The sequence below is a fragment of the Cyprinus carpio genome, chromosome A18 (assembly GCF_018340385.1).
Source record: "Cyprinus carpio isolate SPL01 chromosome A18, ASM1834038v1, whole genome shotgun sequence".
In the NCBI taxonomy this organism is placed as follows: Eukaryota; Metazoa; Chordata; class Actinopteri; order Cypriniformes; family Cyprinidae; genus Cyprinus; species Cyprinus carpio.
In genome coordinates, this window is record NC_056589.1 from 24957588 (window position 1) to 24984742 (window position 27155).

At 34.5% G+C, this 27155-nt stretch overlaps 1 long non-coding RNA gene across 1 annotated transcript; it reads left to right on the forward strand.

Moving 5' to 3' along the window:
* Positions 1 to 61: 61 nt before the first annotated feature.
* Positions 62 to 26064, forward strand: LOC122148608. Its single transcript, XR_006162503.1, has 3 exons — positions 62 to 272; positions 11250 to 11394; positions 24736 to 26064. It is a non-coding gene; the product is annotated as an uncharacterized LOC122148608 (long non-coding RNA).
* Positions 26065 to 27155: the final 1091 nt, after the last annotated feature.

Genomic DNA, 27155 nt, shown 5'->3' on the forward strand with positions numbered 1-27155 from the left:
ATTTGTTCCATAAACAGCCTTTGTGTTTTATGTGATAGTTATTGAGAGGTCAGGGGGCTGATGGGATATGTGGTTTATTATCCAGAGACGGTGTACATGTGCGCCATGAAGTTCGCTTTGAATAATTGTTGCGGGTGGATTATTATTATTATTTTTTTCTTTTTGGAATATACATTCACCTTTCCTTATTTTAGCAACAACATCGACAACATTCTTCAAAACTTTTTAATTCGTGTTCTACTGAAAAGAACGGCGTAAGCAGCAGCATGATGGTGAGTAGGCCTAAATATTAATATAATTTCCATATTTGTGCGAGCTATGCCTCAGTTTAATGCCTTTAATGGGGAAAGAATTTTTATCATTAAAAATCAGTAGCAAAAACTAATAATAACTAATAAAGTTGGCCATTTATGCAAATATAAATCTTACCATTGAAAAATCAAGCGTTTATCAAAGGGAATCAATTAAAATGGTATGCTTGTATCTAATATTTCAGTGTATTAAAGAAATTAAATAATTTTTGTGAAATACAGTGGGGTCCAAAAGTTTGAGACCTCATAGTAAAATGCATTTATTTTGCATTCTTTATACATATTTTGTTTTTATGATTATATCATCAATATCATATGAACAATTTTTTTTTTTATATATAATTATTTCGGCATTTCATAGTATTTTATCAGGCCTTTTTGCTTTAATGAAAGCAGCACTCAAAATTAAATGAAGGAAATATAGTAATAATCTTTTTTAATGAAAGTGTGGCTTTGAATTTGTTGTAGTCATACATTTATTTATTTAGCCTATTAAGTCCTATGGATTCATGGTCTTGGTGTTTTTGACAACATTAATTAATTCTTTAATTGAATTCAGTTAAGTTTATTGCATTAAATGTTATGTTTGAACAACCAATAGCAGGTGATCAATCTGGAATAATCTCCAGAATGCTGTTGGGCTATCTTCAGTCTTCTGTGGATGTTTTAAAAGCATTTCATTGTCAACAAGGGTTGCTCCTGCTTTGTGTAGATGCACATGAGACTCAAACTGTATTTTGAGAGCAAAATACTGCTATGCAATGTCCATCTGATTACAGTTCAGCTCTGTACCACTGTAGGTCACTGTTTCATAAGCGCTGGAGCTCAGTGTAGTCTCAGCACACTGCAGCTGCAGCAATGGATGGCTTCGACCATTAATATCTCATTAGAGGCAGAGAGAGCAGAAGTGCAGTGTCCGGCCGCTGTCCTTTACATCACCCTGAGCTTGCTTTGCTTGTGATACAACGTGACAATCAGTCAATTAAAGGAATGGGGGATAAAATAGATTGCTCCACTAGCTGGAGGAGGTGAACGTCAGTGCCGATTTTCAGGGAGAGAAGGACATCTAGCATGCTCTGCATTTGAATTGCATGCCTTCACAGTTCACTCACACAGAAGTGAGAGATGGGAGGTTAGATGTCCTTACCTGAAGAAGATTTCAGTGCAGGAGTAAGAAATATTACAAAATCAATATGCTTGAATTAGGAAATGCCAAAAAAAAAATTAATAAAAAAAAATCAGACTTGAGGAATTAATTAACATAATGGTCTCTGTTCAAAGCATTTCATGAATACTAAGATTTATTATGCATGAACCCTCACTCTTTTGAGAACACTATATCAGTGTTTCTCAACCATGGGGCCGGGGCCCACTATGGGTTCTCAGGAAATTTCCAAGGGGGCCGCAGGATGATTTAAAAGTATTGAAATTAATAAATAATTATTAATATATGAATCAAATTCAAATTAATCTGTAATATTATTATGTTATTATGATAATATTAGATCGCATATCTTTTTTATTTTTTATTTTTATATATTTTTTTTTTTTTGGAGCATACAGTACTTAACTTCTAGGATCACAATCATGATTCATGATTAATTCATTTAATATATCAATATATTTTTGGGGGCTAAGGGCCTTTGAATATTGTGTTGGACAACAGAGGGATTTCAAGTGGAAAAGGGTGAAAACCACTGCACTAAATGGTTCAATTACAACTGAATCAAATGATAAATCACCCTTCATTGTCAACCTTTAGACTCACTGAGGAGAGTTGTACTGTTGCTTTTCAGTATTCAGACGTCTTTTGGTTGGTGCACAGATATAAAGAAGTATATTACAAGATGTCTAAATGCACCTCTTTTGGTTTTGTTTTTTTGTTGGTTTTCAGTATTCAGACATCTTTTGGTTTTAAAAGTAGTAATATTGTGAAATATTATTACAAATTAGAATAGTTTTTTTCTATTTGAATTTATCTTAAAATGTAATTTATTCCTGTGATGCAAATCCAAATTTTCAGCGTCATTACTCCAGTCTTCAGTGTCACATGATCCTTCAGAAATCATTCTAATATGCTGAATTGCTGCTCAAGAAACATTTCTTATTAGCACAGCCTGCTTAATATATTTTTATGGAAACTATGATACATTTTTTTTTCTTATTTTGTGATGAATAGAAAGGTCAGAAGAACAGCATTTATTTAAAAGATATAAAATAAAAGAATAAAACTGAGTTCTGCACAGGCAAACATTTATCACATTTTCGGTAAATGTAGAAATCTGCTTCCACGTGCTTGTGTGTGTGGTGTGATTTGTGTTTATGCATAAAATGTGAGGGGTGTGTTATGTGACCTTCCACTCCTGCTCATAGTGCACAGGGATCTGCACATTGATAAATTGTTTTTATTCATCATTCATTTTCACATGCCCATTCAGAGATGACCTACATTCAGTTTGGCACAAGTGTGTGTGTGGTATTAGAATAATGAAGGCAGGTGGAGAGAGAATGAGAGGGAAGGGAATGAGAAACCATGAGATGCTCTAAAATGTCTCCCTTTTGCCCTTTGTTGAAATATTCTCTCTCTCTCTCTCTCTCCCTCTCTCTCTCTCTCTTTTGCATGCCTGTTCGCTTCCATCCCAAGCTGTTTTTTAATTTATTTTTTTTATTTATCATCTCCAGAAAAGACAATTATCTTTGCCCCAGTGACTGGCGGCCATGTTAGATGACTTTAACTGAGTCTGGCTGTGTTCCTGTTGGCGGAGGAAGAGCAGGCCCTTACATCACGCCTGCATCACCACCGATACATTTGGCACGCCGCATTGATTCTTGGGGTGTTAAATCCTGGCTGCAGTGTACAGTCAGTTTGGATACCTGAGGAAAAGGATACTATCTCATCATCTCACCATATTATGTAGCTAAACTTCGGCCACTTGACTTCTTTTCTTCCAGGTCATCGTTTGATCTCTGATTCCATGTTGATGAGTTCGTTAAGTAATTGTGAGTTGAGCAAACCTGACCTTTTAAATTTGCTTTAAGTACTAAAATATGCCATTCCAAAGAAAGTCTTCACATTTCACCAATGCACGAAGTGAAGATTTTGTAAAGATCAAAGATCAGCTGATGGTAATTTTCTGTAATAAGTCCATGTCTGGTACTTCAGGAGCCATTCGCATTGTGTGTGAGTAATTTAAACATACTTTACAGAGTATCCTGCAGACAGATGCTCATTAGTCTCGCAGAGCCAGTCTTTGACTATCAGCATAATGTCTGGTGCACTTTGCAGCTTTAGTCTGGCCAAGAAGTGCCCACTTAAGAATCTGACTTGCATGTAAAATGATCAACCACAGTTTGTTTTTATTTATTTATATGTTACTTAGGAGCAGGTAAATTTGAAATTGATGATGAATAGCATGGTAAAAAGGACGGTAGTGTCTGCAAGTGATTGATTGTATGGACAACTATTATTTATTTATTTTTTACATTAACATTAAATACACCAGGCAAGTCACTTAAGAACAAGTTCTAATTTTCAATAACAGCCTGACATTGTGTGGCAAAAATATGTTTTCCATCTGAATTTTTTTTTTAAATATCTTATATTTTTTGCTGTACAAGCTTTATAAACAATGAGCTCTTAAGTATCAAATATATATATATAATATGTCTATTTTATCTATCTATATATCTATCTATCTATCTATCTATATATATATATCTATCTATCTATATATATATATTATCTGTATGTATAAAGCATTTATTAGATATTAAATAATATACAGTATATAATCTAATATCTAATAAATGTTATATATATATATATATATATAAACATTTATTAGATATTTTATTTGTTAAATAATTCAGATAATTCATCTAATTTTTAAAATTGAATTTTAATAAAAAAAAGTAAAAAATAATTTAATTATTAAAATAATTGTAAAAAATCTGTCTATATGTATACATTCTATTTATAACTGTGTATTTTTAGCTTTTAAAATATTTCAATACCGTTTTAAAACACAACGCTTAAAAACAGTATTGAAAACAAGTAAAAATGTATATTAAAAGCTCAATATATTTAAAATAGTTTTTGACAATGTTTGTCCAGACCCCTGTTTCTTTTTGTTGTACTCCATTTATGTGCTTTTGAATGTGTCTTATGTTAAACACATCAAATCAGAGAGAGGAAACTGGCCTAAAATTGTTCTGAGATTCTGACTGATTACTTGGTTAGTAAAGTCATTCATCCACCTACAGGTCAATTTTGTAAACATGTAGTATTCAGACCCAGCCAATCAGCATAAAACTCTGTTTTAAATCACCCTCAGTGTTATTGTGTGTACAGTGCATCAGACGGTCTGTGGGCGAGTTGTGCTGTCTGAGACTTACTCTGGATGCTCATTAGCGACTTAAGGGAGTTTTAATGCTTTGTTTCAATTCTATGGGCTTCATTTTTCTTCTAGTTCTGTGTCTGTCTTAGATGCGTTGTTTATTCTCGCAGAGCTGAGCAGAGTTATAGATGTCATATTCTGTAATTGTATGTCTATTAGTGGAGCTAAAGCAGAAGCACTCAAAGACGTAAATCCTGAAACAAAATCTGTTGTGTAACCTAAACTAAGACAGTGATCTATGTTTATTATGCACAAATTCCAGTCTTTATGCTGTTGGAAGCAGGAGCCCATTTAGAGAAAAATGCAACTCTAGCATCAAATAATTACTCTGGACACCCATATATCTGGACATTATATATATAATATATAATATTGTTATTATTTATATATTTAACAGATAATCCAAAGGAGAGAGAAAGATCATTTTAACAGAGGTTGTCTATTTTGAAATGTTTGCTATTGCTTTTTTATTACAGCTAAAGACTTTGTTGTAAACTATTACTATTTGAAAGTGATCTGACTTCATAGTTTTGCCTGGCGAATGATAAAATCTGCAAAAAGTCTTTAGGACTACATAATAATTAGTGAATAATGATTTACATTTTGCCTGTTCCTCGCATAATATGCTTTCAGTAAACTTTGAATATAGTGCATTAGTAGGGTCTACTTTTTTGATGCCTTTTACTGCTTTTTTAATAACTAAGGTCATCATATGGAAAAGAGCAGTGTAAGCGTTCTTTCTTAATAATTCTCTTTTTCTGTTCCACTGAAGAAATAACAGGTTTGGAATGACATAAGTGTATATACAGTATAGGTACTGTGATTTTTGGGTGGATTATTCCTTTAAGTTGCATTCCAGTAATCTTCTTAGAGGTAACCTGTACTGCAAGTGAAACAGACAATGACTTTCAGTGTATAGATCTTAACAGCAATAAAGGACTAATGAAGTCTGTATTTAATGAGACAGATGAAGAGCCACTCATATGCTTTACCTGATGCTGTGTACACTGAAGTATGCGAAGGGCCTGAGTTTGCCTTTAGATAAGAACTTTATATTCAGGATGTGTGTGGCAGAGTCTGACAGAGAGAAAGAGAGAGAGAGACAAACGGATACAGAGAGACAGGTGAATATCTGCAGGGCTTCAGTCACACTGAGTGGAGTGCTGAAGAGTCTGGTCCACTTTATCTGTCTCAATCAATCAACATTTCCAAATGCACTGAAACATTTCCTAACTGAAAAGCAATATACAAAAAACAAATATACAGTGAGTAGATGTTGTGACATTGAAATCAGTCGATCACCAAACACCATTTATCAAAAGACCTGCATTCTGCTCAACTAACCATCAATGAATAATTGAACAATGACGTGAGGGAGAAAGAAATATGACGAGGGAGAGAGAGAGAGGAGGGATATTAATCTTAACCTCTCTCTCGCTCTCTCTCCCTGTCTGTTGTTGGACAGCAGATAAAGCTGTTGAATAATTCAGGGCGTATTGAGTGCCTCCTTTTGGCTGTTTCTGGCTGTTAGCTGCTCTTTGGCATGCGGAGAGAACAAGTGCTTGAGAGCATGAAAGGCACTCTGGAGAGAGAGAGAGAGAGAGAGAGATACAATCCTGCTGTAATATTATAAGTGTATTGTTTTACAGGGGAAAATGTGACCTAAATGTTGAAAACGAGGAGCAGACAAGGTGGTTAGAGGGTGAAAATAAATTGATGTGCTGTATCAGAGAGATTTGTCAGGTTGTGAGGGGTTGCTGTTGATGTCTCAGAGAGCCTTTGTACGTATATACATTATACCATATTTGATTTTTTTTTTTTGTTAATAAACACAAGGCTGTAAAAGAGATCTCCACAGCCCGTTCAATGGGTTGTACTGTCTTAACGGTCTCAAGTCATGTCTAAATTTTACAAAATAGAGTTTTGGAGTGGAATGTAGTTTTGTGGTACCAGGAATTGTTTTGTAAAGATGTGTGTTCACTATTGCATCAGCTCAAATATCAAAAGCAATGAAGAAAAACAAAACTACAACCCTCACAGACTCATTTTCATTCATGAAAAATTAAATATGCCATCTACCCTGACTCCAATGCAGAGGATTTTCTATTTTTCTGTAAAACTGAAATAAACTCTGATCCACTATTCCAGTGCAAACATAGTCCACTTCCATGATGATGCTGGTGGTGATTTAAATGATCTGATTTCTATCTGTCCCGAATGCATCTTGGGCACTTGGCCTTTTCAAGAATCACGATCAATAAAAATGACATTAGCAAGTCTAAGCACACCCTTTTATTGCAGCGTTAACAAAGTACTATTAACTTCAGGTACACCTCATCACACTCTAGTAACCACACCTCTCTTCTTAATCAACGACTGCAGGATCATGGGTGGCAACAGGAGGCCAAGACAATAAAATGAAGGTGAAATAACTGAATCTCGGCAGAATAACCTTGAAATCTTACTGGAAATGTCCACCGTTTTACAGCAATATGTCTAATTTCATTTGGCGATTCATTTGATAGAAAAAAGTGCCGTTATAGTCACTCATTTTTAATGAAAATTAATTTTTACTGCAAATGAAAGCTTGAAATGAGTCTTGTAGCATCCAATGACACATCAAACATGTGATATTTAAAGCTGATAGGGGAGACACCCTCTGAAAGGTGCACATTAAACAAAACGCACACCTGGAGTGACAAGCTGGCCGGCAGAAACACAGCTGTGTAACAAATTAAACACATGCTAATTCTCTCACCTCCATCAGACTGACACATGATTGGGGTGGTTTTATTGTTCGACACCGTTTGAGTCTGTTACTCTGTTATGTGAACAAGCAAACAGTGCTCGCTTTGATATCAGAGCGATGCTTGGGGTGACCCAGAAATGACGAAACGTCAGTATGCGATTTTGGATGGAAATAAAGAAACGCTGTGAGCAAGACTTGAAGTGGCACATTGACACAGCAGTGATAAAATGTCACACCGGCTCTGAGTCGAGAGCGAGAGAGAGGAAATCTCTGGACAGGTTCTGCAGCAGGTATGATAGGGGTGAAGAATAGTTGAGGCGGTATTTTTCAGGGCCATGTGACAAAAATGACAACTCTGACCTTTTAAAGATGTTGATATGAAGACTTTGACAGGAAGCAGCGCTGAACATACTAACGTAGGGAATACCTATCACTCCGACGAGGAACTTATTTAAATAAATGTCTTTAAATATTAGCATTTAGCTTGTTTCAATTACTCTTTGGCCTTCATCTGATATTGCGGTTTGGACAGGTGCATATGACTTCTGCAGACATGGGAAATAAAGTCATAACTGATTATTAAAAAAGCAGACAGACTTCAAGGTCAGTGTGTGTTATTATTGTAGTACTTTAACGGGTAACCCCCAAGGCTCTGTACTTGGGCCGGGTTTATTAAGTGCTTTGTGCTGAGCAGTAGGTCTGCACTTTGACAGAACATTTTAGTTTGTGTCCTTATGGGCACAGATATTTATTGTATTTTTAGGGATGTTTGCTTATATTATTATTATTATATGTGCTACAGACTGGATGATTCCTAATCATGTTGCTTGTTAACAAGTGTGCTAGTACCAAGCAATATTTTTTACACTAAAACAGGTGAAAACTCCCATAGAGGTGATCATGTGACACATACTTTATACTGGAGTAATGGCTGATGGAAATTCAGCTTTGCATTTCAGAAATAAATTATATTTAAAAAGATATTAAAAAAAAAAAAAAGATATTATTATATTGTTTTTATTTTTTTAAAGTTTATTGCAAGATTACTGTTTTTTTCTGTATTTTTTTAATCAAATAAATGCAGCCTTTATGAGCACAAGAGACTTCTTTAAAAGTAAAGTAAATGAGGAATATTTTAAACTGTATGTCTTGCACATGATTTTTTTGATATGATATTTGAGACAGACAAAAAAATTATTATTCTAAAATACCTTGAATAATAATAATAACCATCATCATTTAAATTTTTATGTTACTGGAAATTGGCGTATGATTTATTTTGGATTTTAGTTGTTTTTTGTATTATATGCATAAATATGCTTGTACTGTATGTTACTACATTTTAAAATGGGACAAAAAGTTGATCGCAAAAAAAAAAGGAGAAGACTTTTTATGCTGTGATAAATGTGTACAGATTGGATGTTCTAATGAAGAAAAATTCATGTATGATAAATCTATGCTAATTTGCATTAGAAAAGCGAGTGCAATCTAAACAGAAAAAAACAGACCACATGTAACAAAAAAAAATCAGACCACATGTAACAAAAAAACTAAAAATAAATTCTAATTTTTCCTTGCAGTGTAAATAAAGCTGTAGAGACTTGGTTGTTGACTCTTGACTTGGGCCAATAAGAAATAACCACTGAGAAATAACCCAGAACAGCTTTCCAGCTGATCTGTTTACTGTTTACAACACCTTATCGTCATGGCAGCGAGTTTTGCATGGCACCACTCGTGTTTTTTTGTGTTGATGTCAAAATCTAGTCATGTATGTGCATTGCAGTGTTGATTATGTTACATTGGGGTATACTTGGTGTGTGTGTGTGTGTGTGTGTGTGTGTGTGTGTGTGTGGGACATTGAGGAGTTTTCTATGTTGTTATCAAAGTTTAGTCTAGCTTGAATCATGTTTCTCAGTTAGGGGTGTGTGTCCAAGGGAAAAGACCAATCTTTCTAGATCTGTCCTTTGAGGCTCACACATACACACATTCTCTCCGTCGCTCCCACCTTCACTAACACGAGAGGGTGTGGTGGTCTGTAGAAAAACTGAACTTCCTGTCGGCAATCCCCGCATGGCATCGTAACGGATGGGTTTACATCACCGAACCCAATCTCACTCTCGGAGAACATCAGGAAATGCTTCTCTCCAACACGACAGCAGAAAGCGCTTATTTTTTTGAAGGAAAAGTGTGATAAGCCCTAAACACTCTTTCTGTCTCTCTCACTGACACTCACTGCTTCTCTGAGGAATAGAAGGGACAGACTTTATCACCAACAGATTAAATATAGAGAAGGGAGACTGAGGAAAGACATCCAGCCTCGAACATCCAGTACTGGTGAGTTCAACGTACAAGGTCTGTTTTGCTTAATTTGCAGATAAAACTATGAGTAAGCCTATGAGAAATCGAATGTGCTGCTATTAAATCAGTGCTCTGTTTGTTTGAGTATCCTGACATTAGCTCAGCCAATGGTGTGAGTCTGAGGTGGGATGTCTGTTGGAAGATGGGGGGAGTGGTCAAAGTTTGACTTTTTAGCATAAGTCACTTGGTCAACTGTATATATGTACATACTGTACATTTTACTGTTCAAAAGTTTACTTTTATTCAGCAAAGATCAAAAGTGTTAATAGAAACATTCCTGACATATAGATTCCTGAAAAAGAAAAGCATCATGGTTTCTGCAAAAATATTAAGCAACACAACTGTTTTTAACATTGATATTAATAAGAAGTGGTTCTCAAGCACAACATATTAGAATGATTTCTGAAGGATCATGTGACACTGAAGACTGGAGTAATGATGCAGAAAGTTCAGAGTAAATAGGAATAAATAGAAAACAATAAATCATATATCATAATATTACAGTTATGGTTGCCTTCTGTGGCAAAACGAAGAACAAGAAGATGTGGGCTGAACTCAAAGTAAACAGTCTTAATTAATCCATCACTGGGTAACTAAAGGCAGACAGAGACACAACATCGACGTTTAATAACGGACGCTAGACTGGAAACAATACAGGGCTTAATTAATATGGAGTAAACTAGATAATTAAACACAGGTGGAGACTAATGAACTAATAATGAAACAATGAGGACAGGAGCAGGAACATAACCAAATAAGGGCATAAGGAAACACGAGGGTGAACTAAGACATGGGCAGCACATAGACAGAAAACAACAACAAAACGGGAACATAAGTCTGACAATTACTCTTTTACTGTATTTTTGATCAAATAAATGCAGCATTAGTGAGCATAATGACATCTTTCAAAAACATAAGGTTACACTTATTTTAAGGTGTCCTTGTTACAGTGTAATTATGCATATAAGTACTGAGTAATATTAATTAACTACATGTACTTACTGGTGGGGGTAAGGATTTGGTTTGGCTTAGGGTTACTTGCATGTAATTATGCATTAATAATTGTTATTATAATAGTAAGTACATATAAGTGTTGCAAGGACACCTTAAAATAAAGTGTTACCAAACGTAAAACAAATTTCCTGACCCCAAACTTTTGAATGGTAGTATATTTATAATTTCACTGTTAAATTAAATAAGCAATTAAAGGAGTAGTCTATAAACGTGAGTTTAATACACAACTTATTGTGGTATGTATAAAGCTTACATTACATAAATCTTAATGCAGATAAATGGAAGTATTTAGAAACATTTTAGTAATAAATTAGTTGGAGAACAGTAAAGAAGAATGGATAATTATGAAACTCTGAAATTACACATATTGTGATTATCTGTAAGCGAGTGTTGAAAATGTTTGGGTTTTGTAATTAACAGGTTTAAGATGTGCCCATCAGAAGAGAGGGAACCATACTATGATCTAACAAACGTGGTCCTGATGCTGCTGAGCCCACAGGTGTGAGAAGCCATGACTTCTGGAGGAATCGATGGCTTTGTGTGGCTGATGTCCTCAGAGACTCTGGTAAGTGTTATCACACAGGTCTTTTCAGCAGTGCTGATATGAGCACCAAGCCATAAAGTGATGCTGAACAGATATTCATGACCCAAGTGAATGTGCTTTCTTTAGGCTTGAGTATATAAGGCTTTAGGCATAAGCATAGAACACTCATAATGTTTTTGTACTAATGTTTTTTAGTAAAAAATAGTTAGTAATTTAATAGTTAACAGATAGTAATTTAGTTCATTCATAATGCATCATTCTGTTATTTAAATATAATTGAGTAGGCTGTTTACTGTCATTTTGGAGTATGTTGTTGCTGAACATTTAAAAAGCATCTCAAAAACAACTTTAGATTCCTGACTGCTGAAAAAGACCCTGCTTAAACCAGCCTTAAATTCCAAGGTGGTTCATTACTCCAGTTTTCAGTGTCACATGATGCTTCAGAAATCATTCTAATATGCTGATTTGCTGCTCAAGAAAAATGTCTTATTATAAGTGTTGAAAGCAGCACAACTGTGACACTTTTTTTTCAGGATTTTTAGATCAAGAGAAACTTCAGAAGAACAGCAATTATTTTTTTTAAATAATTTAACTTTTGAATTATAGTGTACTTACACCTTATTAATTTGGCAGACTTTTTTAACCATAGTGACTTTTTTGTTTTGACATGCCCTGACATTTGTGCTTTTTTTCAGTATCTTAAAAACATATGAATGTTTAAAGTCTGATTACACTATATTCAGCATAAACTGTGCTACAATAATATGTGAGCAGCATAAATGTACATGTTTGTGTTTTTGAGAAAAAAACTGTTTATGCATGGTTAGTGAAAAAGTACAATTACACGATCTGTAGCTCTTTGAGTGCATAAAATCATTAGTAGAACAGCAGAAACCTGCCTGGACTGTGTCGCTGCTGGTTAGTAGTTTTTGCTGATTATTAGTATGATTTCTTAAAAGTCTCTGAAACCAAACTAATTAAGCAATGCATCTTGGGGATTTAAGATTTTTATAACCAGAGTAAAACATATTTAACAGAGTCATACGGTATTTCATGAATTTAATTGTACCTGAAATTCTGTTGTTCTATGATTTTACGCCAGTAGTATTCCACGCAGCTATGCTTCAGGCTCTTACTGATATTATTTGTTTTGGGAGAGTGACGTGATTTTTCCCACAGTGCTTTGAGCGCTACATTTCCTCATATTGTGGCGTAGATCCATTAGTCTCATCTCTGGCTGTTAGTGGCTGGTTTTGGCACTCAGAGTGGGGTAATGCAACAAAGCCCAACAGCACACTCTTGTTAATGTTTAAAGAGTCATTTGGGTAGCAAGAGCAATTTAATCTAACTTCAGATGCTGCTTAGCTTGGATCATTTTCTGGATCTGACTCTGGTGTGCAGCGGTGCTGGGATTAATATGTGTGTGTGTCTATAAGAGAGTCCATCTTTTTATCCAGGTGTATATGTGTGTGTGTGATTGTGCTCGAGTCACTAGAATCACTCAGGATCAAGTGTGCTAATTTAGTGTACTTCTCTTTGGTTCCAAATAAATATAATTACAGTGATTGCAAAGCCAAACTATGGCTGCTTGATTAATTGAAATAAAACTGAAATGGCGATATGATTTATTGCGATTATCAAATCTCTAAGGCTGTGATTTTAATTAAATAAATATATGCTCTGCGTGTATCTTTTACACACAAGCAGCCCATGATCTGGTGGGTTTTTTTTAGTGTATCATTTTGTCATTTACTGTATCATTTTGCAGTAAATACTGCTCCACACAAACTCATCTCTGCATCTGCTCTGAGTTTGGGTCGCTTTACGCAACATGCATCAACCATCCTCCAAAACTTGTAATAATAAGCGCCTATAAACAGGCTATTGATAAGAAAAGAGCTTTAAGGGCTCCCTGTGGTTTTCCATCAAAAATAAAATCTTGATGGATTAATGTTTGGAGAAAAGAAAAAAATGTTAGTATTGCAGTCTTACAGTTGTATTGTTAAATAAATTCATTCTTTTTTCATAAACACTCTTTTTTATCATTCAATGAAATATTAAAATGGTAATATTTATTTAAATTTTTTCATTTAATTCATATAATAAAATTCAGTAGTTTAACATTAGAAAATTAAGAAATTAAGACTAATATTAGTATATCATTTTTAGTTGTACTTTTAGTTGAAATATGTTAGTATAGCAATTTTAGTTGTACTGTATATTACATTTATTGTTGTTTTCTTATACTCTTTTTTATTATACAATGAAATATTAAATAGTAATATTTCCTATTATGAACATAATAATAATAATAATAATAATAATAATAAACTGTTTAAATTATAATAATAATAATTTTAAATATATAAATAATTTTAAGAATTTTTAGTTATTTTTGTTATAGGTTTAACTAAGATCAACTGGCAAACTAATTAACAAGCCTGTCTGAGATTGATACCAGTAATCTAAAAATATATGGGAAATAATACAAGCAAAAACTTTCTTTGACAAGCTAAAACCTATATATTTATTTTACTGAAATTCTAGTGATGTCACAGTTTTTTTTTGTCTCCAAATCGTGCAGCACAACGTCAAACAAAAATGTAAAATTTTAAGGATATAGTATTAACACTTTTCATGTACCATTATAAAATGATCTTGCTGACCAAATATACCCCTTTAAATTAGAGCCAGTTAACTCTGTGCTGTATTTGAATCATCTTGTATGCTAAAATAAAGCAATAAGCCCCAAGAAGCCGTGGTTTACAGTGAATTTATAACAGCTAATGGGCGTTGTTATAAAATGGTTATTCCATATACGTAGTAAGGTTTCTCAAAATAAAACAGTGCAAATAAAGTGTAATGATATTAATAAAAACAGTATTCTTCCGCCAAAAAATGTAGTTCCTCAGAAATGGTTGTGGTTCCAACAAAGTGGTTGCCGAGTAACACACAAATGTAAACAAAGGTGTATGTTTGTAGAGTAATTTACAGCAGCGTTAAACTTGGCTCAACCAATCAGAATCAAGGACTGGAACTATCCATTTAATGTTTATTCCTGACCTCCTTCACTCTGTCTGAAGCAAACGGACAGGCCTGAACATCAGTTTGACTCCTTTGACCCCCAAATTGGAAAGGCTACAAAGTCCAAACCATGACCGGTCTCCAGATGTTACCTCATGTCCAACATCAGCTATCACCCAAATTAAACGCACCATCTGCCTGTACAGACAGCTTCATTAACTTTCTGAATGGGATTCAGTTCCCATCTTTCATTTTCCCTGCCGGACATTTGCCACTGCTATCATGTTTATTAAACATCCAGAGTCAAAGAACAGTTAGAAGTCTCTGGATCCCTGCAGAGGGAGAAAATGTTCTCATAATTCAGCTGGCCATAATATACAGAGGATAATCTGCCCTCAAACCACCAACACTATCAATCACCACAAGCTTTCCTAGCCCTCATAGACTTTACAACAGCTCTTTTCTCTTAAACTGTACTAGCAGTACTATAGGACAGTGATTGCATTAGATGGTTATGCCATCTTTGTACTTTAATTATATAACAGTGTTGTGGTGCTTTCACGGTACTCCTGGGTCGATTTTGAATTATAATTTGTTTATATTTCCTGTTTTTGTTTTAATTTTAGTTAGTGTTAAGGGATTTTGTGTTTTTGTCTGTTTTATTTTTTTTTTTTCATTTCTATATCAGTTTATGGTTATGAAATACCAAAACTAAATAATTTTTTCTTAATGTAATTTGTTTATTTCAGGGATGTCAACTTTCTTTGTGGTGTTTAACAAGCAAGAGAGTAATTTTACTATTGTTTATATTGAATGTTAGTGATTTGAACAAAGTGTTACAACAGTTTAGCTTGTCCAGTTTGTGCTGCTGACATGAACACATACCTTCATACTTTGCTTGTCTTTTTACAGAGTGATGTGCTATTAATTTTATATTATAAATCAAATAGACTTATTAAAAGACATTAAAAAGACATTAAGATTTTGGGCCCTATTTTAACGATCTAAGCGCATGGTCTAAAGCGCACGGTGCAGGTGCACTTATCCGAATCCACTTTTGCTAGTTTAACGGCGGGAAAACGGTCGGCGCACCCAGGCACATGGTCTAATCGGGTTGTCCCTATTCTCTTAATGAGTAATGGGTGTTTTTTGGGCATAATGTGCAATAAACCAATCAGAGTCTCATTTCCCATTCCCTTTAAGAGCCAGTTGACAGATTTGCTATTAACACAGCGGAATTGGCAAGCGCAAAGACAGAACGCGTCTCTGAGATGAAACGGAGCTGCTTGTGCGTGAGCAAATAGGTAGCTTAATTCTGATGACTATCCATTATGACATGCAGGCATTTTTATATTTATGTAGCCTACACAATAATATTATTTTGCATTGTATTTCTTTAATTTTGAATATTTGGCATGTTTGTGTGCTGCTGTGCGTCCCTGTTTGTTTAATAAGCAGCATGTCGTTGTGGTCCCGCCTATACTAATGCGCTCTTTAAATAACAAAGAAAAAACATTGCGCCAGACTTTAGACCAATTTTGAGTTGGTCTATGGCACAATCTATTTTCAGTTCCTTAAAATAGCAATGCACCAGCAATGTGCCTGAACACACCTCGTTTTCAGATCAGCACGCCCATGAGCCCACAAATGGGCGCCAATGCATTTGCTATTTAAACAATGCGGCGCAGGATGGGAAAATGAGAGCTGCGTCGGGCTGAAACTAGCAAAAACCCTTGCGCTGCACCTAGAGCCGCATTGTGCCAGGTGTATGATAGGGCCCTTAAAGTCTCTTCTGCCAGTAAGCAGCCACTTATCAAAAATGTAGGGTTCAGGTAGGGATGAGAGAACAGGAGCGATGAGCTTGGTTCCCCCCCTCAAAGCCTGACAGACCCACAGAGAGGCTATTAGCAAGCCGAATAAAGAAGTATGAAATAGCATTAGCTGTATCCCACAGCAAACTCTCTACTCTTTCAGTAGATCTTTTAAGCCATAAGCCATGGCTGTAAGCCACACATACTTTTGGAGGGTAATCCACAACTTTCTTGAACAGCGTCTACATGACGTCTCCCTTCTTGAGTTGGCAGGGTTTCCCTTATTATTGTCAGTAAAAAACATCGTAGAGGATGCACACTCTTTGAGCTAAGAATATTTCAAATGTAAGATATGTTATAGTGAAAGCATATTTAACAGCAATTTGAATCAGTCACACACAAACACATAATATATGGTGTAGTTATAATAATCAACGAGATGAGGTTTTGATGCATTTATTGTGGATGTCTGTGTATTTATATGTGTATATAATGTTTTTCAATTAATTTGAAAGACATATTGCAGTTCAGAATATTTTATGTACATTATAATGTGTCCTGTTTATTTTTATTTTTTTTTTCTGAGCAAAAAAAGAATAACTGTCATATATTTTAACCATAATCTACAGAAAGAAAAAAAAGTAATGCAGTGTAACAAGAGTTTGCATACCAAAAAAATCTTGTCAGGCATATTATCTTTGCCAGTCTTTGTCACTATCTTTCAAACCACTAGGTTTTACCCATTTGTTGGTAAGAGAATATTTTATAATTTAAAATATACTAAAATTTATTATGATCAATTATTCTTTTATATATTTTAATAAGTACAGATCAAAAGTATGTTGTTTCATTTTCAAATAAATATATCTGTTGCGTTGAATAACAATAGAACATTATTTCACCCATATTTTGACATTTTATTTTCACAAAAGTTATTTGAAACATTAAAGTAGACCCGTTACTTGCATTAAATTGTTTTTTTTTTTTTTTTATGTATATGAAATCACTTTTGTAAATGCGAACATCAAAATGGGATGTCTCGTCTTTGACCCATTGCCTGAATAGAAAAGGTGTTTCTTAGTGCTGGCCTGTCTCTCTTGTGTGTTTTGGATTGTTAGTCTAGTGGGCCAGATTTTGACTTCAATCCTTTTCATCTCAGTGCATCTAAACGCACACAAACACACTTCCATTCACAAAAATGGACTGTGTCCAAACACTGAGAGGCTGCTGTAATGACTGTTGTTGTAAGTGTTACTTGTCTCTTGCTGGGTGAAAATCCTGTTGTGTGTGTTCTTAGATGATATGAGCAATGACTGTCATCATTTTGTGACTTTCTTGCCACTGTGATGCTTCAAATACCACTTAGTTTAAACCAGTGCAACGCACAGACACATTCAGGTCATACACCTATTTATGAACAGCCACCCACCCATAGCAATCTAGTGCTATCATTTGGTTTTGATTTTTGATTTGGCATGGGTGGGGATAATGGTAAAAATATTTACTTTTAGTTATTATTTTAGTTTTTAATTTAATTTTTGATTTTCAACCTAAATCCATTTTATTATTATTTTTTAAATTATTTTGTTATTCAAAATATGCTTTTTTGTTTAAATAAATTTAATTTTAAAATGCATTCTTTTTTTTTTAGAATTTATAATTGATTATACTAAATGTAATTAATTATTATCTGCATTTTACCTTTTATTTTATTTTATTTTATTTTATTTTATTTTATTTACTTCAACATGCGACACAGGTTAAAGTAATTATAAGAAATATAATTATTGTCTGCATTTTCACCCATAATATTTTTATATAATAAAGTTTGACATTTTGTTTTGTTAAACAATTATTTATATATATATATATATCATGCGACACAGGTTAAAGTAATATATATATATATATATATATAATATATATATATATATATATATATATATATATATATATATATATATGTATGTATATATATAATATAACATTATTATTATTATTACTATTATTATTGTTTAGGATACTGTAACATAGGACACAGTTAAAAATAATTATTTTATATTTATGTACATCAACAAGTGACCACCATTATGGTTGTTTCTGGTTGTTTGTTTTCATCTCATTTGGGTGTTTCATTTTAAACTAATTCATTTTTAAGTAGAAAAATGTCAACACACTAAATTTACATACTGATGTACCATTACTTCAGGAACACGGCGGTATGCTAGCTGGATCACAGATAATGGATTCTAATTAAAAACATTAAAATCTTCATTACATTCAGCACATTACCATAAAACATTGTGTAGAAGTTAACAAGACTCTAGAATAACGAGACCAAACAACCCCACACATGCTGACACAGACACAATGCGAGTGCAAGGACAACTTGAGGTCAACAGGTCCACTGGAGTTGAATATTATTAATAACTCAAAGTTACCCTTCCTGTACATAACTCTGCCAGCATCTATTATCTTGAAGGCCAGGATCTATTATCTTTAACTGTTTGCCATTCTGCTCGTCTGATCTCAGTAAACCCTCGCTTTCTTCCATTTCCATATTAATGGAAACAAGTATTACTGGAGCTTTATCATCCTGTGGCAAAGCTGCACTTGTAATCAGAGGTGTCATGGTTGTGTTTTTCACCCTTGAGCTCTCCCTATTGTCTTTCCTTTGATTGTTTTATTTATATATAAATTATTGTTATTTTTTTTTTTTTTACATTTGTCTACTCATCTTTTTATGACCATAGTCTCATTAGTTTGACACTGGCAGGACAGAGGAGGAGAGCCGGTCTTCATTCTTTCAAGGATGCGTTTTTTCTCTTTCCACGTCTCCCTTCATTATTCATAGTGCTTTACCTGTGTGTGTGTGTGAGTGTGTGTGTGAGAAAGAGAGAGCGATAGAGAGCATATCTTGATCTTCACCCTCCTTGAGCTAATACATCAGATCTGTGTTGAATTACTGATGTGATATCACATCGGCCTTCACAGATTATAGCTTTACCTCCTCTTCTCAGATGAGAATCTAATTGGTTGTGAGATGTTCCTGATTGGTTGATTGACTTTTATTGACTGCGTCTGAGGGACGTGGATGTGTCATTTTTGTTTGAACTTGCAGCATTTAAAAGTTTCTAGATTGTATTATCCATGTAGCTGTTGTATTTACATTTACTCATCCAGAGCAGCTTACAATTAGTTTTATAAAATCTAGAATCTAAAAATGTCTGGTCTTAATCTGAACTCTGTTTTACAAGCACTGTACTGCAATGCTGTAGTAGAACGAAAGCAACAAACCATGGAGGATGTCGGCATTTCAGTCCCTTCACTGTGAATGGAAGCTGAAACCGGAGACAGGAAGTTATGGAGAGGAATAGATGCAGCTTCTTATTTAATCTTTTTAATGATCATATGCTGCTCTCCTCCTATTGCTCATTTCTGTGTTTGACTCTCATCCTGTGTGTATCCTGTGTGAGAGAGATTTCAGCAACTGTACTAAGCTCATTAAGAGCAGCAGAGCAGAACACAGGGATACGTCGCTGCTCATCCTCTATAGTCCAGAGACGGCTGAAGCAGTAAACACACACACACACACACACACACTGGTACCTCTGTCATTATGAAGACTGTTTAAGACCTGCAAAAATGATTTTTTTATTATTAAAATTAATGAATGATGAGGGTGGTTTGTTGTTTTTTGTGGTATTATTATGTAAAATGACTAAAAACATGACTTATAGTTAAGATACAGATTTTCACAAAAAACTAAATAAATTATAAAATGATAAACCTCACAGTTCAGACCATTTTTTTTTGATGAGTCAGAAGTATGAATTATTATATTAATTTAAAACAGGATTATATGGGTGGATTTTCGCATCCTGCAGATGGGCTTATTGAATATTCAAATTGATTCTCTGCGCTCATAAACACTACTTTATCAGTTAAAATGAAAATGCCATTGGAACTTTTCTGAAGAAGGTTCGCTTCAGAGATACATTCATATAAAAACACCTGTGCCGCACCATTGCTTGAATTAGTTAGAATGAGGAAAGTGTGAAGAAATATAGCATATATTGTTGAAAATGTATGAGGAAAGTCCACTGATGAGATACCAGCGTAAGCCTAACCTAATTTAACCCCTGTATGTGTGTATATACTGTATATATACACTTGTGACTTTATCTACCTGCATCTTATCTGCATTTTAACATTTTTATTTGAACAAGTATCTGCAGATTATTGCAGTAACTTATTCTAAAAATATTTCTCTGTTACTCTGTCTTATTCAAGAATCCCCAACTTTCATTTTCTCTTGTCTTCTCTTTCTCACTGTATCCTAAAGCGGCCTCATCTGAGAATCAATTACCCTTCCACTGGTAGCAATGCTGATTCAATTTCTACCTGTCCAACTCGATAACAGCAATCGCCTCCTTGTTCCCCATATTCCCCTTGTCCCATTCTCCTTGCTGTTCAACATTTCACCCTTTTCACCCAATTTCTCATTCACTCTTTCTTCACGAGTCAGTATGAAAGGTTCAAGCATTACTGTAAACATTAGCATAGCGGCAAGTGGCGTTGCCATTGTAACAATTGAGATTGTTAGCATAGAGCTGTCAGTTTTCTGTTCTGAAGGTTAGCGTGCTGTGGAATAGTAAAACAAAACATACACACACACGGTGGGGCTTGAGGGAAATGTGTATTCGCTAATGCCGGTGGATTCATGAACAGAGGAATAGAAAGTTGCTTCTCTAGGGAACTCAGAAGGGGAAACAAACACCTTGATAAGAAATGATTGGATTGTGTTTGTGATTATAAGAGTGTGAAAGATTCTCCGATGTTTACTAGCCGTGCTCCGACTGTCACAGAGTCCCAGACAGGAAATGGAACCAAATACATGTCAACTTTTTTCTGCTCTGCTTGTAAATGATCTTTTTAGAGAGTCTCTGAACAGATGTGTTGTGAGGATCAGTGTGTGTTTGCGTCTAACCTTACAAAAGAACTACAAAGACAATACATTGGCACTGGGATGGTGTCAGACAATACCACTATGCTACTTTATACCATCATTCTCTGATTACTGGTACCATTTAAATAACGTGACATGTTTTTTTTTTTTGTCCAGAATAAAATGCTATGGAAATATTATGGTAATTGTTCAAAACATGGGTTTATCATGGTTGCTTGTGAAAAAAAAGTAAGTTTAACTGTATTGAGTGTGTGCTTGTAGTGTACCTCAGATCTTAAAAGTATACGTATTTAAAACACATAGTTTACATAGTTACCATAAATTGTTTTTTAATGACAGTACATTGTCAGTACACTTTAACCATATTTCAAACACAATATAAGTAATTATAATATTACATGTACTAATGTGGGTCAATAAAAGCACTCTAAAGTCCAACCAATTGCATTTAATATAAATTTAATTAGGTTCATATATTTGCAGTTCATGTCTGAAAACATTATATACAGTTTATGTATTACATGCATGCATTTAAGTATATTCTTTAGTACAATATACATAATATTTCCATAATAAGAACTCTTTTTAAAAGTATGCTAAAATACGCTTATTTTTCCACACAAGGTAATATGTACCATAATACTGTGGTAAATTATAAATGGTGTTCTAAACCGAAAAAAGTACCATGGTACTGCTATGTTTTTGGTGTTTCTGGATGTTAATGCCATTGTACATTCAATTACTACAGTAGTATTACTATGTGATACCGTCTATTTTGCAAGCACTGGTATCCATACATTTTTGGAAACTGTATTTTTAAGCACCTTGGCAAATTGTGTAAAACCATGGTATATGAATGTGGTAATCTTTCCGCTTTCTTTGGAAGGATATACTGCATGAAGGGGTGTGTTTGAAATGACAGGGTTAATGTTTCATTGCGTGGGCATTACATGTTGTTGCACACACTTTGGTGTATCTGTGTGCTCAAAGGGATCATGAAATGTGAGTGTGTGTGGAATTCTCTGTACGGTAAATTGTGTTTTTTACAAGATTATCTCCCTCTCCATGGTACTTCATTCACACTCGCAGCATGCTTCAGAAGTAGATAAACATTCTGTCCTTAGGGAGAAATATCAGTCTGAGCAAACCACAGGAGGTCTTCAGCAGGTATTTTACAGTCATTTCTTCACCAAAAACTCTGGTCCACACATGCTGTGATATATTTGCACGTAAACACCACTAAATTTATTTGAGTTCTAGGTTATTGATCATATTAATTGCATTGATCATAATAAATGTTAATATTCACAATAATTGTGCATTTTGACTTTAAAAATGTTTTAATTATTGATGACTGATAGCTGTAAATTGACCCAGTTTAAAAGGTGACCAAACTACATTTTCCATCATTCACTTTGACAGTTCAGGAATCATTTCCTGGTCATTTAATGCTAAAGGTATTCCTGTATTCCTTCACAAGAAATATGAAGTCTTGTTCATTGTATTCTGAAAACTTGTTAGATTTAGTTTTGTTCTGGCCACAATCTCTTGATTGATTTTCAAACTTCAAACCTAAGAATCTCCCGGGATGACTTGCAGGCAGCATACATGGACCAGACCTATTATTTATTATGATCATGAACTGCCCGCTTAGACAGGAAGTGCCTGTTTCCATTATGTTTTTGAGTGGCTAAATCTGAAATCGATGAAAATAACAGTATTGCAATAACAGTGCAAAACAAAGTGCCTTTGTTAAAGCTTGTACAGACAACACCAAAGAAATGAGAGGCAAATGGATGTGGACTGTGTGCTTGGAATTTCTGTCCATTCAAGTGTAATAAGTATTGACAATTTCACTGACATAAATCATAAAGCAAGTATACAGTTGCTCATGGATGTCTGGTTTCATTCCTCAAGCAAAGGTGTTTATGCAAGATATAACACACATTGTAAATATGTTTATATAATTTAATAGTATGTAAGTTCATTTTATTTATATAGCACATTTAAACACAGCAAACCTACCAAAGATATGAACAGATAAAGAAAGTGATAAATAAATAAAACAAAAACAGAATTTTAAATGGCTCTTTTAAGGGTGTTTGAGCTGTGGGTCAAAGGTTAGACAGAGTCTGTGAACGGTCTAAGGTCATTGAACATGACATCTCAGGACTCAGAAGAGTCTTCTCTCTTTCTCACTCTCCATTGCATCATGCATATTTTATTCCATCTTTTTCTGCTCCGTTTAAAGACAAATGTGTCTGACAGCAGTAGGCTTTAACCCCATACCTGCAAAATGTCTGCCTAAAACCATTCTCACACACACATAATGGATAACACTAATGTGAAATGATAGCAAAGTAGCTATTTTATATTTCTTCATGTTTTAGCATCAGTTTAAATAGGTTTGTTAAATGTGTCTCGCTATAGATATTAACTTAAACTAAAATTTAAACTAAAATACAAGCTTGTTGCATATTTATTGGAAACTTTTGTGTGTGTGGGTGCACTTAACAGTTTGTGCTTGTTTATATTATAATATTAAACAGGTTTAAGTGGCAATATTTATACTGCAAAGACCTTGCCTCTCCTCTGTTGTCATTGTGACCTAATATGCATCTAGGGAAGAGTTTCACTTCCTGTTAAAGTTTTATGAATCTCATTTCAGAGTTATGACAGTCCATGAAGTTCTGCATGCTGTAAAATTACTGACCAGCAGACACTCAGACATTGATTAGCAGCTAATTTTGCAAACATAAATGCAGCAGGAAGCATGTGTGTGTGTCTAAAAAAAATATTTCTTATATTCTAAATAAATTATCTCTTAAATTATTAGAAATAAATTATTTCTTTATTTATAATGGGTGTGGAAAATAAAGACTCTGAAATAGCTCTGCGGTGTATCAAGTACAAACAAGGTGCTCGTCATCTGTAGGATGTGCCACATCTTCTGCACTTTTTGGATAGTCTGCTTTGGCATATGTAATGGATGTGATCTTGTTTGGTTGCATCACAGCTCACTTCATGCATCTGACATGATGTAGGGAAAAAAATAATGTTATTTACCAAGTTTGTATAAAAATGTTTCATACAGTATTCCTTGTGCTCAGGTTGCATTTCAGCAAATTATAGTAGTAGGTCATCTGGGCATTCCATACATACTGAACATGTTCATAGTGTACATGATGCATACTTCAGCAATTGCATAAGTAGTATGTCACTCCGAACACTCCCAGATAGAGAAACGGATACAAAGAAGGACTGGAAGTAAGAATGTATAATGAATGAAGGTGTATGTTACCGTTCTTTCAGACAATTCAAATTTAAGACACAGTGTTCTCATTCAACAATCGCATTCATTTGTCAGCACAAACACTGTACAGTAGATATATTAACCGATATATGACTCAACTGAAAACTATACGTCTGTATTTCACCTTGGATGCTGTTAGCTACTGCAGCACTTTAGAAAAGATCTCTGCTTATGTGTGTGTGTGTTTGTGCTCAGGTATGGTCAAAAACGAAGCCTATCTTCACATAACAGCAATGTGTTGACAGGTCTATTTCACTGACTGCCCCACCGCCAAAGAAAAACACTGCCGCCATCTATAAACCATCCCAGCGAACGGTGTAGCCTGAGCGAGCAGGTATTGTTTTCATCCCCGACTAAGTACAGATCCTCTTACCCTGCCTGCTATCAGCTGCATACAGGAGGACAATGTGAGCTCATAGAGGCCTGCTCACTGACCTGGGACCAGCTTCACCACTCTTTCTCAATGGGTTTTAATTCAGCGGCTGATCGGCGTCTGATCGTTGCTCCACAGGTGAATAGCTCACCTCCTCCTCCACCTCCTTCCTCCCTCCCTCCTTTCCTCTGCCTCTCTTGGATGGTCACTGGAGTCAGTTAGCGGATGGAGTTGAGTTATGCCTGAACTTTGTGCTCCTGAGCTATAAGCTTTTGTGACAGAAAAAGACAAACGTTCTGGATTATTCTGTATCATATTTAAGGTAAAGTGTGATAGCATGAAATGTTGTTTCATTCAAGATGATGACTGTTATCAGATATGTTTTTAAATCTGTTTTTATTGCACTCGAGTGCTTTTGTCATGTGGTTTTTGGAGCATCTAGATTGGGTCTGTTTTCCAATGAAGATCAAATGTGGTGGTGATTGTTGTGTATGATTTCTGCCTTTATCTGGACAATGAAGTGCTGCAATTTTAGAAGAGACTGTAATATGCAGTTTTATAATGCTTATAATCTTCCTTTTAAAAACTAAAGGTTCTTCAGTGGGTTTTTTTAATGTCCACCAGACTTAGATCAATATTTATATTGTTTAGAAAAGTAATGGTGCAACAAGCTAAGCAATTTGATATACTGTATTGTTCATATCTTAAGCACAAACATTGCAGGAGACAAGTTGTGTGCCAAAGTTTAATACTTGATGCTAGGGATCAAGTATGAGCAATAGTAATAGTGATGGTTGTCTTAGATAAATGCAGTATATGTTTAGCAGTGTGTGTGTGTGTGTGTGTAGACCCAGAGCTCGTGCCCTGCGGCTGTGCCTCAGATTCTCCATCTGTTTCAATTAAAGTGAGTGCAGGACTCACTGCACTGCCGGGTTTAAATGTCACAGTGAGAGAGCTCTCACCCTGCCCACAAATAACACCACTACACAACACACTCTTACAGAGCTCCTCAATAAATAGATTGAGAAGGTGAAATATTGCACCGATTCTTGAGACATGAGGCCAAACAAAGCCATACCTGCTGTCAAATGTTTCAAAAATTGCCACAATTCCACTTGATATTAATCAGAGATGATCACAAGAAGCCATATTTCAGTTTTCTTAACACTTTGCGAAAAGCTTTCATTCATTAACATTAGTTAACCGCATGAAATAACAATGAACAATACAGCATTTATTAATCTTAATGTAATTTCATCATTTGATTTTGAAGTAAAGTTGGAACTGTTAACATTAGTTAATGCACTAACATGAACATACATGAACAGTTGTGTTTTTTATTAACTAACATTCCCTTTTTTGGATATGGAGAAAATTAATTGCAAGTACCAAATTTTTACTTTTGGAAGAATTTAGGTTAGTTGCCATCGTGTCACATGTGGAGTGAAAGTGTGCAAGATTAATTTATATTAACAAATCTGTTAAATGCTGTAAAAAAAATATCGATTGGTTCATGTTACCTAATTCTTGAACTAATGAGACCTTATTGTAAAGTGTTAACCTTTGATTTTCTCTGTATCAAAACTGACATTATCACTACAGTAAATATTACATTTAATAGGAATTTTATTTATAATACTAAATATGAACTTTAACATGCAAAAAACAATACCTCTTTGTTCTGACAGATGGTGATAAAAATATTATAAAAAATATGCTGTTTTTAATCTTTCAAAGGTGCATCCTGAAGGTCTTATTTCCATATTTCTCCTGTTATGAATTTATTTATTTATTGTTTGTTTGTTTGTCAGAAATATAATGCCATTTCTATCACAACTTGGAATAAAAATGAGAAAAAATAGTTAGGGAATTTCAGAACATTTCCTTCAAAACCAAAATAATTTATTTTATTTTTTTTCTGATATTGTTGGCACACCTTAATTGACAAACTAGGGAAAATAGTTTTTTGAGATTTTATGAGAAAATAGAAGCAGCAGGAGTCTCTGAACATGTTGAACAGATTAATCCAAAATAAATGGTCAATGCAATTTATTTATTTTTTTCGCGGTACTAAAGAATCTGGCTTTTATTCATGGAATTTTCTGAAGACTTATTAGGGTCTGATTTATCTAGAACTATTATTTTTCTGTCCTACATTCTTTTGTTGACTCAAACTGTTCTTGTCATTCACTGGCAGAGTAAACTCAAGGACTGTTTGCCGTTTGTTAATAAGTAAATGACGACTGCACACAGGGTAGGAAGTTTCCCATGGAAATGCATACCATTCGCATT